Source organism: Oculina patagonica, chromosome 10, assembly GCF_052425735.1.
Source record: "Oculina patagonica isolate OP01 chromosome 10, crgOcupat, whole genome shotgun sequence".
Lineage (NCBI taxonomy): Eukaryota > Metazoa > Cnidaria > Anthozoa > Scleractinia > Oculinidae > Oculina > Oculina patagonica.
Genome location: NC_135767.1, coordinates 15,050,643 through 15,067,994, shown reverse-complemented (window position 1 = coordinate 15,067,994; position 17,352 = coordinate 15,050,643). Strand labels below are relative to the sequence as shown.

Sequence of the window (17,352 nt, the reverse complement as noted above, 5' to 3'; positions counted from 1 at the left end):
ATTCGATTTCTAGAATACCCCGATTGAGTGATATTTTTCTTTGTTCGTGTGCTAAATTAATGTTTGGAACTGTTCTAAAATCGAGTGCCCTATTCACCACGTCGAGTTGGTTGTGTACAAGTATTACTTTCGCGTGCACTAGGGTTAAAAATGCTCGCTCAAATAGCGAATTCAATTTAACTACGTGACCATGCATGCGCATTAATGTAAGAAAAAAATCGTAAAGCGAACGTAAAGAACGTGTTGTAAACCTGAGACACGGAAATGCATCCCGCGACACGCTTAAAGCAGGTTTTCCCCACAAGACACCCCGCTATTGCGGACACTCGCTATTGCGGACAAAATCCAGATCCCCGGCGTAAAAGGTTTGACTGGAAATGACTCCCGCTATTACGGACTCTCACTATAACGGACACTAAACGACGTCCCGACCGCCCGGCCCGACCGTGTCCGCTATAACGAGAGTTGACTGTATCTGCTAACTGTTGAAAACTAACCGTTAACCGCTACCACACAAACTTACCATTTACTGTGGATTGTGTGATTTCGGCGTGGAAAATTATTTTTTTTTTCTTAGCGAGCAATTTTAACCTTAACTTTTACGCCCCGTACTTAAACAATTAACAGTCAACTCTCGTTATAGCGGACACGGTCGGGACGTCGTTTAGTGTCCGTTATAGTGAGAGTCCGTAATAGCGGGAGTCATTTCCAGTCAAACCTTTTACGCCGGGGATCTGGATTTTGTCCGTAATAGCGAGTGTCCGCAATAGCGGGGTGTCCCCAAGGCGAGAGTTGACTGTAATACTGTCGAAAATAGGCCTTATTCAGGATAACCGCCATGCTTGTTTTCCCGTTATAATGCAAATGAGAACGTGATTTCTGAGGGGGCAAACAAACTTAAATCGACAAATTGTAGCTGGTTTCTTATTATGTCTGATAATTTTTTCATGCCATGCTTTGGTTTCAGTATTGTAGTAAAAAATATTCCAAGTGTTTCGCAATTTCGGTGCTTTCATAAAGAGTAAACGTCTTGCGTAGTTGACAAGTCAAGTTATCGAACAACTTTTTCAAATAAACCTTAATATGAGAACATTATTCCATAACTTGGCTCTCAAATGTGATTTTAGCGCAGATAGTTCGGCTCTCAAATGTGATTTTGGCGCAGATAGTTCACTATTTTGACGAGTCGATTTTCCGAGAAACGGTATCATTTTAATGTTTGCCCCCTGGCAGACAACGTGGCTAATTTGCATTATAACGTGAAAACCATCATGGCGGCTATCGTGAATATGGTCTATTTCAACTGTGGCTCTGCACGTGCGTTGTATATACAACATGGTCCATTTCTTTGCCTTAGTAAAAAAACAAAGTGCAAACGTGAACCATATGGGGAAATATTTCTGTTAAGGATTGAAACTTTCTTTAAATATTCCAGTAGAAGATAGTTTTGACGCCGATAGACATGCTACATGTTCTAGTTAACAAACAGATTACATTTTGCCGTGCGTCTGTTGAGTTATAGATCAGAAATGACGTCAAAATGTGGTACGAACAAAAAAAGTGGCCCGCGAGCCGCTAGGCGAGTGGGTCACTGATGTTCTTACCACATTTTGACGTCTTCTGTGATCTATAACTGAACCGACCCACGGCAAAATGGAATCTATTTGTTTTATACAATAACAGAAAACTTGCAAAGTTCTTCAGTGCTAAAGCAATGCCGCTACCGGTAAGCTGAAGTTGTTTTTATTTTACGATGATGCCTACTGTCGGGGGAGGGGGAGGAGCTCCTGGGACTTTGAAAGAAGAAAGGTTACCCTTTTGAATTGTAGATTGATTTAAAAGCTTTTTCACAGGACCGAGATACTCATAACCGAACATTTCAAAGTCACTCCGATACAGCTCTCCTATTCGAGTGATATACTCAGGAGGGACCTGGGAATAGTACTCCAACACTTCATCTGTGCCCGTTGATTTGTGAATTGGCGGGAAAGTCACGCGGTCGGCAATTCCCGCCATTTTCAGAACAAGAGGCCCGTCTTCTTCCATGGTCTCGAAGTGACCAATGAAATCGTAGTTTATAACGCATGGATGGCTGAGCTTTTCATACTGTCGCCAATGTCGGTTACGTGATATATTGTTGGAAAAATATTGAATGAATTCTGAGAAACTAACGAAATTTTCTCCCTCTGGCTCAAAATCTTGAGGTCGAAAAGCTTGTACTATAACTCTGCGGATGTCGTTGCTGGCTCTGGGTTTTTGAATAAACTTGTTTTTGTAGGCCGAAAGCAAACGCTGTAGCGGCTCTCGAACGAACACAAACTTAAAATAAGTTTGAAGTCGTTTTGATCGTTCTTCCTCTGTATAATTACTAAAGCGTTTCCACAAAATCCAACGACTCATCCCTCCTCGAATTCCTCGAGCACTGCGAAACACTGTTTTCCATGTTGTAGTTGCCACCTTTGGAATTACGCCGTAAATTAGCTTTAGTTCATCGTCGACAGCTATCCTGTGTAGTTTTTCCGTTGCTGGGTTCTTGTTGTAGGTGTGTGTACGACAGTAATCCCTTAGTTGTTGTTTTCTGGCCCTTTTGTCTTTCTTCTGGACTCATTTGCGCGGCCGTTGGCTTTTCCTGCATTAAAAAGTAAAAGGTCCTCAGAACATACATGTATTGTTTAAGCGTTATACGTGTTATGGTGGATTTCCACTGAGGCGTAATTTTTTACGTGCGTAAAAAAATTAGAAACAATGTATGAACGGCTTGCGTACACGTTTACGCAGGCCGTTCATACATTGTATCTAAATTTTTTCACGCACGTAAAAATTTACGCGTCAGTGGAAATCCACCATTAGGCTTAGTTTAGACGTCGTGCTTCTGCCGTGCCGAACTTTCGTCATGACAAAAGTACCATGTGGGGAGGGGCAAGTAGACTGCCGACATGGCAAGCTGGGTAACTAAGTAAACACAGATGTAAAATGTAGAAAATTGAAAACAGTCATTTTTAAATTCTAATTTTTCCTGCACTCAGTGATCTAAAAAAAAAAACATTTTTTTTTTAAATTTTTTGATTTTTCAAAAAATGGAATGGACGGAAGGTACACGGGCCATAACTAGATGGGGTAACTGATCTTGACAATTTATCCGAAACCAAACTAATTTTTCTTCACCATCGCACATAATTTGTATTTGAAAGTCTACAAAAGCAGGAAGACTTGCAAAAGTTTAACTGATTTATTGTACTATGCGAAGTAGTCCGGCGGATAAGTGAAAGTATTGTGCACTTTATGATAAAAGCATAAAATTTGGCACACTAATACTATAAATCATGGAGAACATTTCAAAGATTATAGGCATCCTGAATGTGACCTTTGTCAGGGGGGAGGGGACTTTTTCAAAATGGCCGCCAGCCAGATTCTTTGTTTTGACAACATGAAACAAAGCGACTTGGTACAAAGTCAAATTGTCATTTTAATGATATATACTTATTGATCTAACACCAAAAATAAGAAATATGGTATCAGCATTTCTTTTAAAGTGTCTTACAGTCTTTGAGTGGTCATTTCGAGGCTAACATTATATATGCAAATTATGATCTCATTACACCAATATTAAAGAAACCCCTAGATTTACTTTATGACTGTTCTGACGTTAGCTCATATGCGATACAATGAATTTAACCAACAAGTGTCCCTGACATTCGTGGCGATGTTGATGTAGATGTTTGCATAACAATGTACAGGGCAGATTTTCTTTTACACATCTACACCGTTCTCTTCAGCGTTTAGTACATCCACTCATTGAGGGTGGCGACGACTGGTTTTCATGTTGAAAAAAAAAAACTCTTCAAGGTCAGCATCGCGCACTTGAATGGTGATGTATATTGTTGAAAACAGATGCCCGTCCAGTTTTATGGACGGTAGCTACTCCTTTCTGCCGATTTTTGCTTTATCAGGACGCCACCTGAATAAACTCAAATTGCATGTTCTTTGGTATCCTATTGATCACTGAGTCGAGTTGTGCTATCCAGCAGTTACCTTCCAGGTTCCAAGAACTAAAAGATCACAGCTGGTTTCAGAATGGCTTGTCCATATTGTCATTCGTTTCAACCAAAGCCCTCATATAAATTTATCGAGGAATCGACAGACTGCAGATACCAAAAACGGCAAAAATAACAGAAAAATACATTTTGATAAGCTAGGGCACCTGGCTGGTCCTCGTGGTGATGGAGCTGTGAAACTGTTTTCTTCTTGTCTAAAACAACGCGCAATTTGCCAATAATCCTGGCCATCATTGGTCCAGACACCATCCATCTCAGTAGTGCCGATGCAGTAAGGCCCACTAAGGACCACAAGTCGCTGTGTCTTGTTAATGGTGAACTTCTCCTTCCAAAATACTTCCAATATTCTGGGGTGTTTCTCATAAAGCATAACCATGTCACGCATGTGAATGGCAATGACACGAAAAGAAATTTGTAGTGGTTATTAAGAGAATGTACCAGCCACTGAAGTCTTGTTAATGCTTTTACATACAAATCAGCACAAGCTGCCAGAGATGGAACTGTGGACTTTGAAGGGCTCTTTGTTCGCACCACTCTTCAAACGATGACTTGTTTGCCACTCAACGTATATTGCCTGTCCAAGCTTATACAGAGCGCAAACTGTAATCTGATGTGCATTTGGTGATTTCTTTAAATGCACCGCTTTCAGGAAAGAATTCGAAGTATCTGCTGTCCCTATTTCAGCTTGTACTAGTCCAGCCACTGCCATTCGAAAAGACCTCCAAGTGCTTTTAGCAATGCCATCTTGATGTGCTGGCCACCCAACATTTCTACAAATGACTCTTTCTATTTGTTTTTTGACCTTTTTTGGCTACATCCACTAGATTTGCAATTTGCAATCGTGAACAGTGGATGATCAAATGTGATCACAGAAACTTTCCTATGATTAAGAACTGCTACATCCTTTTTCACCACATTCTTGGAATGATGAATCATCGCCACTGACTTCGAGTCATCCGGTAAAAGAGGAAGAAGTGCGCCGAATGCTGAAGGGCTATGAACTTGGCTCTTTGCTGTTGTTGCTTTCTTGAGTGGTATGCATTCCAAGATACATGCAAGTCCTTATCACCGGCACTTTCATAATTATCATCGATAATCTTGCTGAGGTGATCGGACCTGTCATTTGTTTTCTGCTAAAGCCTTTTCATCAGACTGCAGCTGAATTGTGTCAGTCTACAAACTTCTGGAACAGGAGGCTCGTTCTTTGTGACAGTGGCTGCCGGTACAAGTGTGTAGCTGTATGTCCCATCTTGCCAGACCTGTAGGTAGAACGCGTCATTGCCACGATGTTCAGTGTCGGGATGCTGAAACAGTGTTTTGCCTGTCCCATGGAAGGATACATGTGCATAAGTTGCTGTTGGATCATGGTCAATATTATTGACCGCTGATGTCGTGAACACACCGATGTCTAGTGTAGACGGGCAAACTGTTCCAACTGTCTCGAAGTGGCTAGTGGCAAAGTTGCCAAGGTCGAATGAAACAGGTAATCCTAGCCTGTAAAGTGTATCCACGAGATCTTTTGATCTTTTTTAGACTTGAGTGTACTATGAAACAGATAATCCTAGCCTGCATCAATATCAAACCAGACTGGCAAGTAAGATTTCATACTATCTGCCAAAAGCAAGGACTAATTACGGCAAATTTAACATTCGTTTTTTCGGTGCTAAAGTTTGAAATTCCATTGATGACTCACTTAAATCTAAAAGTCGTGCTTGTTTCAAAAATCTCTTAAAAGAATTAATTATCTCCAACTACTAACTGGTACATTGATGAACTTTATTTTTCATTTCTGTGTGTGTACATACACTTTTCTTTTTTTGTTCTCTGTCTGTGTGTGTGTGTGTGTGTGTGTGTGTGTGTGTGTGTGTGTGTGTGTGTGTGTGTGAATGGAAGTCGAGTCCCGTTTTCTTTACACTCTGTAACTTTATTGCAATATTTTTTTCCGCTAAGCCCAGCCACTTAGCTCGATTAGCCTTAGCTATTTCTAAGTAGCTGTGCTCTTTTTTATTGTTATTTTTTCTCTTGCATGTATTTACTTATTGTAACTCTTCTGGGCACAAAATAAAAGATTGTTGTTGTTGTTGTTGTTACTAATGCACCGAGAAATAATTGCACTGGTGTCTATCGTTGTTCGAAATGCCTGGTGTTCGAAGAGGGTTGTTGACGCCGGCGCACGCAACTGTTATACATTATAAATTGTGAAAGAGCAGGGAAAGAGACAAAGAAAGTTGTGACAAGTAGCTAGCTTTGTCCATACTGTTTCTCCCACATATGATCATTGAATAAGCATCAGCGACGATTCAGGCACCAAATTTTCCTGACAATCTTCTGTGATTTAACAAGTGTTACGCATTTGTGCGAAATGTCCTCGCGAACAATATTTGCAGCACGATATTGGAGCACAGCTTCACTCTCAGCACATTTCGACCTTCATTGTAGCCTTCTAATTGAGGACAATTGCTGAGGATTTTTCAATCTAGAAGAATGGTCTACTGACGAGTTCCGTCCAAGCTGATCCACTTTATCAGCGTAAGCGGCTTGTATATATGAAAACGGTTCAGCAAAAACAGTATTAAAACAGGTTTAAATACTTTTTTTCAAGAAAAACAAAAACAAGGCAACAACATACAATTATAAAATCAGTGTGAATGAATTTTTTGAAAATCTAATTTGCATAAGTCCAAAATGGCAACAATTTTCCCAAAACATTTCAAAATTTTAATTTAATTTTTAATTTAATTTTTTTTGCCCCCGGCAAAGGTCATATCCAGATTGCCTATAATCTTTAAAATATTCCTCATGATTTATAATATTAGTGTGCCAAGTTTTATGCTTTTATCATAAAGTGCACGATTGGTTCCTAAAATTACACTTATCCGCTGGACTAAAGGTATTTCTTGCTACAAAACAGTGACGTAGACAATCAGTGAGTTAGGGAAAACAAGCCATTTTTCGGGCTATCACGAACTTTTGTAATTTAATTTTTTGTTACTGCAGTCTTTTTGTTCGTACCATCCAACAAATGGTCTTGTTTTTCTCGTATAATCAGCCCTAATATTGATATGATAGGTTTCCTTTGTTCTCAAAACCTGTCTCCTAACAATGCATTGGTTTTGTAACAGGGACTAACATTTTGATCAATTCAGTGTCTCGTGGTCTTTAAAAGGAAGAGCAGTTAAGTTTGTAGTTTTTGAAAGTGATAAATGGTCGTCGCAGTGAATTTCCAATTTAAGCAATTGGAATAAAGAAGCCTGAAAAAAATTCAGGGCTTCAACGGGATTCGAACCCGTGACCTCCGCGATACCGGTGCGATGCTCTACCAACTGAGCTATTGAAGCCACACATTGGGAGCGAGGTCAATTGTGAGTTCATATTTTCCCGTGAGAGGAGTGAAATGATGTAATGTATATGAAATGATTCATATATGAACTGCGGATGTATATCAAAGTGATAAATGATCGTCGCAGTAAATTTCCAATTTGTGCAATTGGAATAAAGAAGCCTGAAAAAAATTCAGGGCTTCAACGGGATTCGAACCCGTGACCTCCGCGATACTGGTGCGATGCTCTACCAACTGAGCTATTGAAGCCACACATTGGGAGCGAGGTCAATTGTGAGTTCATATTTTCCCGTGAGAGGAGTGAAATGATGTAATGTATATGAAATGATTCATATATGAACTGCGGATGTATATGAAAGTGATAAATGATCGTCGAAGTGAATTTCCAATTTGTGCAATTGGAATAAAGAAGCCTGAAAAAAAATTCAGGGCTTCAACGGGATTCGAACCCGTGACCTTCGCGATACCGGTGCGATGCTCTACCAACTGAGCTATTGAAGCCACACATTGGGAGCGAGGTCAATTGTGAGTTTGTTACCTTTAATTCTTCGGATACTGACTTTATCTGTGGTAAGGTCAATGAAAAATAAATACAAAAACAGTCATTAAACATAGCATATCGTGAAGAATTTTGCCTAAATCTTTCAAGTTCGCAGTTTGTAATTATTTATTATTTATTTTTTATTTTTTTGGGTGTGTATGTGTGTTTTCTACCGTGCTAATTTGTTGATTTTAATGTTTTCGTCCATTTGCTCAGTCTGGGAAATAACGTGCTATTTGCTTGAATGGTGCGAATTAATTTAATTACCTCTCAAACAAATTTATCCAAGTTTCGACAATGATATCACGTTTAAATCATATACTCTCAACAAAACTACTGGATTCTATTTGGGCGACAGCTGTACAATATATCCTAATAATGTGTATTACTCTTCTTTCAAAATTTGACACGAAGCTAGTCTTCCAGCCGAAGATTTCCGAAGTGGCTTCATCCGATTTTTCTTATCACTCATATCATAGGCCATTTTCAAAAATACCATAATACTCTTTGTTGTCCCGCCAAAATTTTGCATAAGCATTGCTTTCAATTTCTCTTGGGACAGTAAAACAATGCTTATGCAAAATTTTGGAGGGACAACAAAGAGTGTTAATATGGTATTTTTTGAAAATGGCCTATTACAGACCGAATTGGACTCCATTCAGTCCTGTTTCCATTATTAACCACAAAATTAGATCAGTCATCGATGTTTATGCGTTAATGTATTTCACCACAAAATAATGCATTTTATTCGTGAGCTACATTTTGATCGTGACGGCGCCGACATTAATGAACGCAAATTAATGAGAATTTGCCGCTGAAATTGGGCTCATTCTAATGGACCCTCGCTACTACGAACAAATGCTAAAATGCTTTAAAAAACGGAAACCGCCTTTACAGGCTTTAACAATAACTAACTACAGGGGGTGTTTATTAACTTGTGTTCAACTTCGTGACTCATTTCAAAGCGCGCGATATGGAAACAATAGAAATGGCCCACTGATTTTGTGTATTAGTTAATGATGAAACGTCAAACTTCACATGGGTCGGGCGTTATGTAAGTATGCAAAAGCCACTGTTTCCGGTAGTCTATTTGCGTAAGTTAACTGAAGCTTGGTTTATTGAATTTTTTCAAACACTTTTTTGAATAAAGCAAAAACACACACACGCAGAAAATTGCAAACAAAACACATTTTAACGACAATTCACTATGACACACCATTTCGAGTCACTATTTTGTCATATTTTACAGAGCATAATTTATGTTGAAACAAATACCGCAATCTGCAACGAGGCAGAACGAAGTCACTGAATGAAACAAGATTTCAAAACTAAGTACTAAGCTTGGGGCGAAATCACTGCAATATAAACCAAACATATCCAAATCGAATTGTGCAACGAAGTTGTATTCACTTTGTCAATTGAAAGATTGAATAGGTACAAGGTGGAAAGTACATGGGTAATTAGTTTGAAACACGACCCCTCAGCAATCATGTTGCTTTAACTATCGTGTTTGAATAAAGGATGTTGTTGTTGTTGATTAACTTAAAGCTACGAAAGAGTGTTCGGAGATCAAAGTCATAGCATTTTGAAATGGTCGGGGAACTGTACAACTTTTACGTTTCTTTGAGATCGTCATTTTTAGTGCTTATACAACATTCTTGTTGTATTATGCAGTGTGCCGGGGCGACACTCTTTCACGATTGGTTTTGTTTGTTACCGCAACTTGCAACACGGAAGGTAATACGCGCAACAACACTTTACAACTTGCAATGCAACAATATTGCGAGACAAGTTGAACACTGAAAAGGTTGCTGGTATTAATGGGTCTTTAAGGACTGATTTCTTGTTAAAATCTGAGTTTACAAACTTGTCATCTTACCTTGCGTTTGTGTCGATTTTGAGCTCCAGTATGAGAGGAAAATATAAACAGAGAGAAAAGCTACCGTCAAGATAATTATTTTGGGCTTCATGATTCGAAACCTGCATTGTTTGAAGCGAGGGAACGCTCAATTGCCCTTTCCATAGTTAATTTATTTTTCTTATCTGCATTACAATGCATTCGAATGTATAAGATTTCAGTGGCTTTCTGCCACACAATTTTTGTTCTCAGTTAACTCTGAGTTCCTCTACTCGTCTTCTTCTTAGGCATTTCTTTAGATGTCGCCGACGCTCCTGCCAAACGGTAAATGCTAGCCTATTGTAGATTGATTCAAAAGCTTTTTCACAGGACCGAGATACTCATGACCGAACATTTCAAAGTCACTCCGATACTGCTCACCTATCCTTGTAACTATAATTTATAATACCCGGGAGACACATTTGGGTTGCAATGAAGCTATGGTTTTGTCATCAGTAGATCCAGTAGAAGTAATTTCTTTGCAAACATCAAGTTTCATAGCGAATATTTGGCTTAAGGCTGGTTTGCTCAGGCGACGCAGTCGTAATTGGAGTCGTAAGAGCGCTTACGGCCAAGTCGAAATCGAGAATCGAAGTAGTAAGCTCGACGGAATCGGAGTGGGAAGAATCAGAATGGTTCCATTTTATTACGACTCCACCTTATAGGCCGAAACAAGTTGTAACTGTGAATGAAAATGTGAATTTTGCTCCCTCGCATTGTCAATTCTTAGTGACCAATTGTGCTCTGAATTGTGCCTAAAAACGCTAATTTGAATATTTAAGGTATCACGGAAGGAAAATTGGCGTTTTCGTTCCAAGTCAAATTGTGTGTAAACCATCAATGGTAACCCCAATAAAGTATATATTTTCTGAAAGCTTATTGAATAAAGATTGTAATTTTTGATTTTGTTTACATCATATAGACCATAATAAGCAACGTCAGCATTTTGTTTGCAATTATGATGTTATGCAACTTTAGGTTTATTTGAGAACACATTTACACGAGAGCCAAAACTTTTATGTGGAATTTGTTCTACATATATTGGTCTAAAAAAACGGTGTCTCAGATTTTTCTTTTCTTGCTTCATTAATTTTTTATGAATTTTTTATCCTGAAGAAGCCCTATAAACGCCATTTTAAAGTTTAAAAATTCATAAAAAATAATGGAGCAAGAAAAGAAAAATCTGAGACACCGTTTTTTAGACCAATATATGTAGATCAAATTCCAAATAAAAGTTTTGGCTCTCATGTAAATGTGTTCTCAAATAAACTCTAAGTTATGCAACACCATAATTGCAAACAAAATGCTGACGTTGCTTATTATGGTCTATATGATCAAAACTAAATCGAAAATTACAATCTTTATTCAATAAGCTTTCAGAAAATATATACTTTATTGGGGTTACCATTGATGGTTTGCACACAATTTCACTTGGAACAAAAACGCCAATTTTCCTTCCGTGATACCTTAATACAATAGAACCCGGGTAACTCGTACTCGGATAACTCGAAAACCCCGCTAACTCGAACTATCTTCCATTTCCCTTGGATTTGAACTCACTTTTAAGTCATATTTACTCGGGTAACTCGAACTTGGATAACTCAAAAACCCGCTAACCGAACTAAATTTCGTTTCCCTTGATCAGAATTTGGTTTAAATTTTACCCGATAACTCGAATTCCGGTTCTTGCAACTCGCTACGGACGCCCATTGATTAGAGCAACGAACAGATCACGTATTTGACAGCCATTTCCCACTCTTATCATAAGAATTTATGATCGTGTTGACTAGAGTTTCTGGCAAATTGAATATTCAATCGACCCCGATAACTCGAAACCCAGCAAACTCGAACTGTTTTTCGTTTCCCTTCAGAGTTCGAGTTACCGGGGTTCTACTGTAGATGACGTTTCGAACTGTGCCGCAAGGCAATTTTATGTTGTTCAAATACAAATAGCTTGAATTAAAAAAAAGTTATAGAAAAAGACCAAAACTGTGTCAATACAATTGATTGATCGATCGATTGGTTTTTTCGACGTTTTTGCTTGTTTACAAGCAAAAATGGTAGAATAGGGGTTAGTAGACAAAATTTGGAACCACATATTTGTAAACTCTCAAGGGACTTTTTTAATTTCTCAAGGGACTGTTTTAATTTCTTAAGGGATTACTTTCCGCTGTGGGTGATCACTTGCGATTTCGTGGAAAAAACGTGACTTGTCACATTTACAAACGTTATATAACAATTTTAAAAGTGACATGTCAGCTTTCTTATCTCAACGCACGTGTGTCTCAAAGGCGATCTATAAAAAGCGTCGCACAAACAATGGATTGCGTAACTAAAACACGAATAAATAATCACTAGCACTTACATCGCGTTGAGAGCAATGTTGCATGAATCGGCTTTACAACATGCGATCGTATCTACGCAGTTCGAGTGGAATTTCAGTCAAAGACAGCAAAATTCTTTCGTATTTCATCTTCAAATATAATTCGAAAGCATTCACTGTATATGTGGCTTTTGTTTAATCCTGGGTCTTGATATCCGACCCTCGCCGAGCCTAGACAAAACGCAGCTTGAGTGTAACGATTTGTTTACGCAATGTTTTCTCCGACAGTAGTCGGAAATATCCGTATTTTTTTTCGTGCTTTTTCATGGAGCAATCGTAACGATACGGCCTTGAACACATTGAACGGCGGTCTACCTATAACAATTCAAATATAGCGTCGCAAAAACAAAGCGTCGAACGCATATTTTGCTGTTTCATTTGCTAATTTCGCTGCCGTAATCGACTGCCTCGAAAGGTCCTTGCAGTTTTAAAGTATAGAATTGTCAGATCTCGCTGAAATTTGCACTGTTTATTTGTGTAATGTTAAGGAATATGTGTATTAATACCCGGCGCGAACGAGCCATTTTTGACAAAATTATATGGCTGCATTTCCTCCGCGAAGATAGGAAATTGTTAAATTAAACTACAAAGAAACTGTAATGATAAGTTCGAAGAACAATGTACAGGATAAACCTTCGACTCATACTTCATGCAAAAACGTCGATATCTCGAAGAGACTTTGATTATGTTGTTTAAATGGAAGTTAATGGCCTTAAGGCTTTCAGTACTTGTTGATCACTTAGCAACGCCGAAGATTTCCAATTCAGTTTTCATCTGGAATAAAATGTGTTTATCATTTGCCGTTAAGTGAAAAACTAATAAGAAAGAATTCTGACGCTTTCGTATATTTCCTCTAAACGATTATCCGTCGTTTGTTACACATAAATGCGTGTGCGCTTATGTACTGATAAACGCAAACTTTCTATATTGTAAAGTCGAAATGTTTTTTCAACAAAGTTGCGTTGGTAAACATTAACTGAGTCACATAAATCAGCGAGGTAATTATCTTTTGCTGTTCAACTTCATTTCCATGAATAATTATTGAAGTCTATACTTGTATAAACGCGTTGGATACCAAAAAAAAAAAAACAGACAGATATACTGCGTCCAAATTTACGGTTTTTTTCAAAGATGCTTTTAAAATAAAATGTATATAAAATGGATTTAAATGTTCAGTATTTAGCTAACTAATCAAACGCATGAACAAAATGATGACCGTATGTTTAAGTGCTGGTTTACACACGAGGACGGAGGATAGCCTGAGGTTCCAGATTTTTTTTTTAACTTGCCGAAAACGCACCAAAATCTCTTCAGAATCTTTGTTTAGTTCTGCAAGATACCCGTGCACTTTCAGAGTTTTCTCGCGATAAAAAATAAAGCCTTTAGTCAGGAACCTTTAGTCAGAAAGTTAGCAAAATGTCTTTGGCATCAGTTAGCCTCAAGTGGAACCTCGATTTAACGAACCTCTATATAAAGAATTCTTCGGTATAACGAACGATATCCTTCGTCCGAGATAGAAAAGAACCCCGATAAAACGAAACCCCTTTCAAGCGAACACATTTTGCCAGTTCCTTGGGCCTTCGTTCTATCGTTCTATTTTTAAAGCTGTGATTTCCCTTAAATACTTCACATGCCAAAATGCTTACCAAAATCCTTTGCTACTCCACTAGATGTAATTTTCCACGTACCGTACCAAAACAACAATGCGAATGTTAGGAGCATTAAAAAAATCGCTGTACCATGGAATTTCATGTTGACCGCCGTTTAAGGAGGCTCGATGTAGTTTTTTTAGACTAAGGGTGGTTGTTTTGAAAATTAAAATTACCTAGGAACCCAATGTTCGATTTTTGCCAAAATACACCATAATGATCAAATGTGACCAAATTTTAATTTTTTACCTGTCACTTAGTCACAACGGTTACCATAGCAACGATTGACGTTTCCTTTTGTTCTCAAACAAGCTCGATTTTCTCGAAATCTAGACTGACACTTGGTGTTTATTTTTTGATATGTTAAAGTTTAGTAGATTGACTAACTGTTGACGAAATTTTAGAAAAATCTGTAAGAGCGTTTTCAAGTAAATCAAGAATGAAATTTTCAGAAAAACACCGTTTTAATATAAAACTGAGACGCCTTAAAATGGTTTCGTATTATTTGAGCACAGTTTCTCTCACTGAAATATAAATACTTACACCATCAAAGACCATTAACTAAAAGCGAAAGACTTTTTGCCTTAATTAATTTTGTTAAAATATATCGACTGCCGATTGTAAGAAATTATAAGAAAATACCAAAAACTTCATTCTTGATTTACTCTAAAACGCTCTTATAGATTTTCCTAAAATTTTGAGCACAGGTAGTAAATCTACTGTACTTGAACATATCAAAAAATGAATACCAAGTGTCAGTCTAGATTTCGAGAAAACCAAGCTTGTTTGAGAACAAAAGAAAACGTCAATGGTTGCTATGGTAACCTTTGTGACAAAGTGACGAGTAAATAATTAAAATTTGGTCATATTTGATCATTATGGTGTATTTTGGCAAAAATTGAACATTGGCTTCCTAGATAATTTTAATTTTCAAAACAACCACCCTTCGGCTAAAAAAAACTACATCGAGCCTCCTTAAGCCGTCAGAGAAATGAATGGAAATTTCTCGATTTATTGGATTGACAGCGTGTGTCACGTGTTCCTTGCTGCCAATGAAGGGGTTTCTGGCGTAACTATGGCAACTGCATTTTAAAATGTCTTCTTTAAGCTAAAATTATTGTATGCGAGTGCATTTTTCGTGATATTTTATTTAATAGCATTTTTTTTATGATGAGTCGCAAAGTTATTGCTTACATCTTATAGCTTTTATCTTAATTGTATCATTTATGGTGGCGGTGGTCTTAATTTAGTGGTGCTAAAAACGCCACACATAACGCAATTCGATTTCTTGAATTCCCCGATTGAGTGATATTTTTCTTTGTTCGTGTGCTAAATTAATGTTTGGAACTGTTCTAAAATCGAGGGCCCTATTCACCACGTCTATTGCGGACACTCGCTATTACGGACAATATCCAGATCCCCGGCGTAAAAGGTTTGACTGGAAATGACTCCCGCTATTACGGACTCTCACTATAACGGACACTAAACGACGTGCCGACCGTGTCCGCTATAACGAGAGTTGACTGTATCTGCTAACTGTTGAAAACTAACCGTTAACCGCTACCACACAAACTTACCATTTACTGTGGATTGTGTGATTTCGGCGTGGAAAATTCTTTTTTTTTTTTTTTCTTAGCGAGCAATTTTAATCTTAACTTTTACGCCCCGTACTTAAACAATTTACAGTCAACTCTCGTTATAGCGGACACGGTCGGGACGTCGTTTAGTGTCCGTTATATTGAGAGTCCGTAATAGCGGGAGTCATTTCCAGTCAAACCTTTTACGCCGGGGATCTGGATTTTGTCCGTAATAGCGAGTGTCCGCAATAGCGGGGTGTCCGCAAGGCGAGAGTTGACTGTAATACTGTCGAAAATAGGCCTTATTCAGGATAACCGCCATGCTTGTTTTTCCGTTATAATGCAAATGAGAACGTGTTTTCTGAGGAGGCAAACAAACTTAAATCGACAAATTGTAGCTGGTTTCTTAATTTTTATTATGTCTGATTATTTTTTCATACCATTCTTTGGTTTCAGTATTGTGGTAAAAAATATTCCAAGTGTTTCGCAATTTCGGTGCTTTCATAAAGAGTAAACGTCTTGCGTAGCTGACAAGTCAAGTTATCGAACAACTTTTTCAAATAAACCTTAATATGAGAACATTATTCCATAACTTGGCTCTCAAATGTGATTTTAGCGCAGATAGTTCGGCTCTCAAATGTGATTTTGGCGCAGATAGTTCACTATTTTGACGAGTCGATTTTCCGAGAAACGGTATCGTTTTAATGTTTGCTCCCCTGGCAGAAAACGTGGCTAATTTGCATTATAACGTGAAAACCATCATGGCGGCTATCGTGAATATGGTCTATTTCAACTGTGGCTTTGCACGTGCGTTGTATATACAACATGGTCCATCTCTTTGCCTTAAGCCTGGCGCACACTAGAGCATCTAGCTGAGCTAACCGCCTCGCGTGCCGTTTGCTCAGCAGATTTCTCTCGTGTGCGGACCGTTTTCCGTGAGAATTTTGCCTCGCGAGGCCTTGAGGAAAATATCTATAGCCTGCCGCACACTAGAGCAACTAGCTGAGCTATTCGCCTCACGTGCCCCTTTGCTCAGCCATTTATTCACTACACATTTCACCGCAGACAGTGAGGAAAGTGCTTAGCAAGTTTGATTCGGAAGCCGCCATGTTGAATCACGTGAGCATTCTGCGTGTGTTTATTGGTCAGTTGATATATCTGGCTGAGCAAGTTTCTCATGTCGCCCGCACACGTTGAGGATTTTGCCTCTCGAGGCAAAAAATATCAAACACGATAGATATTTTCCTCAAGGCCTCGCGAGGCAAAATTCTCACGAAAAATGTTCGCACACGAGAAAAATTTGCTGAGCAAACAGGCACGCGAGGCGGTTAGCTCAGCTAGTTGCTCTAGTGTGCGGCAGGCTTATCGTGTTTGATATTTTTTGCCTCGCGAGGCAAGATCCTCAATGTGTGCGGGCGACATGAGAAACTTGCTCAGCCAGATATATCAACTGACCAATAAACACACGCAGAATGCTCACGTGATTCAACATGGCGGCTTCCAAATCAAACTTGCTTAGCACTTTCCTCACTGTCTGCGGCAAAATGTGCAGTGAATAAATGGCTGAGCAAACAGGCACGTAAGGTGAATAGCTCAGCTAGTTGCTCTAGTGTGCGGCTGGCTTGAGTAAAACAAAGTGCAAACGTGAACCATATGGGGAAATATTTCTTTTAAGAATTGAAACTTTCTTTACATATTACAGTAGAAGATAGTTTTGACGCCGATAGACATACTACACACCTTTAATAATAAACAGATTCCATTTTGGCCTGCGTCTGTTCAATTATAGATCACATATGACGTCAAAATGTGGTAAGAAAAAATAAATACTGATTTTCTTACAACGTTTTGACGTCTTCTGTGATCTACAACTGAACAGACCCACGCCAAAATGGAATCTGTTTGTTTAT

At 38.5% G+C, this 17,352-nt stretch overlaps 1 protein-coding gene and 2 pseudogenes across 3 annotated transcripts in view; 1 reads left to right on the top strand and 2 right to left on the bottom strand.

Annotated features, from left to right (window-relative positions):
• Positions 1–17,352, bottom strand: part of LOC144629099 (carbohydrate sulfotransferase 9-like) — a 60,201-nt pseudogene that overhangs the window by 6,707 nt on the left and 36,142 nt on the right. The window lies entirely within an intron of this gene.
• Positions 1–17,352, top strand: part of LOC144628980 (E3 ubiquitin-protein ligase RNF123-like) — an 87,381-nt gene that overhangs the window by 40,219 nt on the left and 29,810 nt on the right. The gene's annotated exons all lie outside the window — the stretch shown is intronic.
• Positions 1,581–4,431, bottom strand: LOC144628732 (carbohydrate sulfotransferase 11-like; annotated as a pseudogene).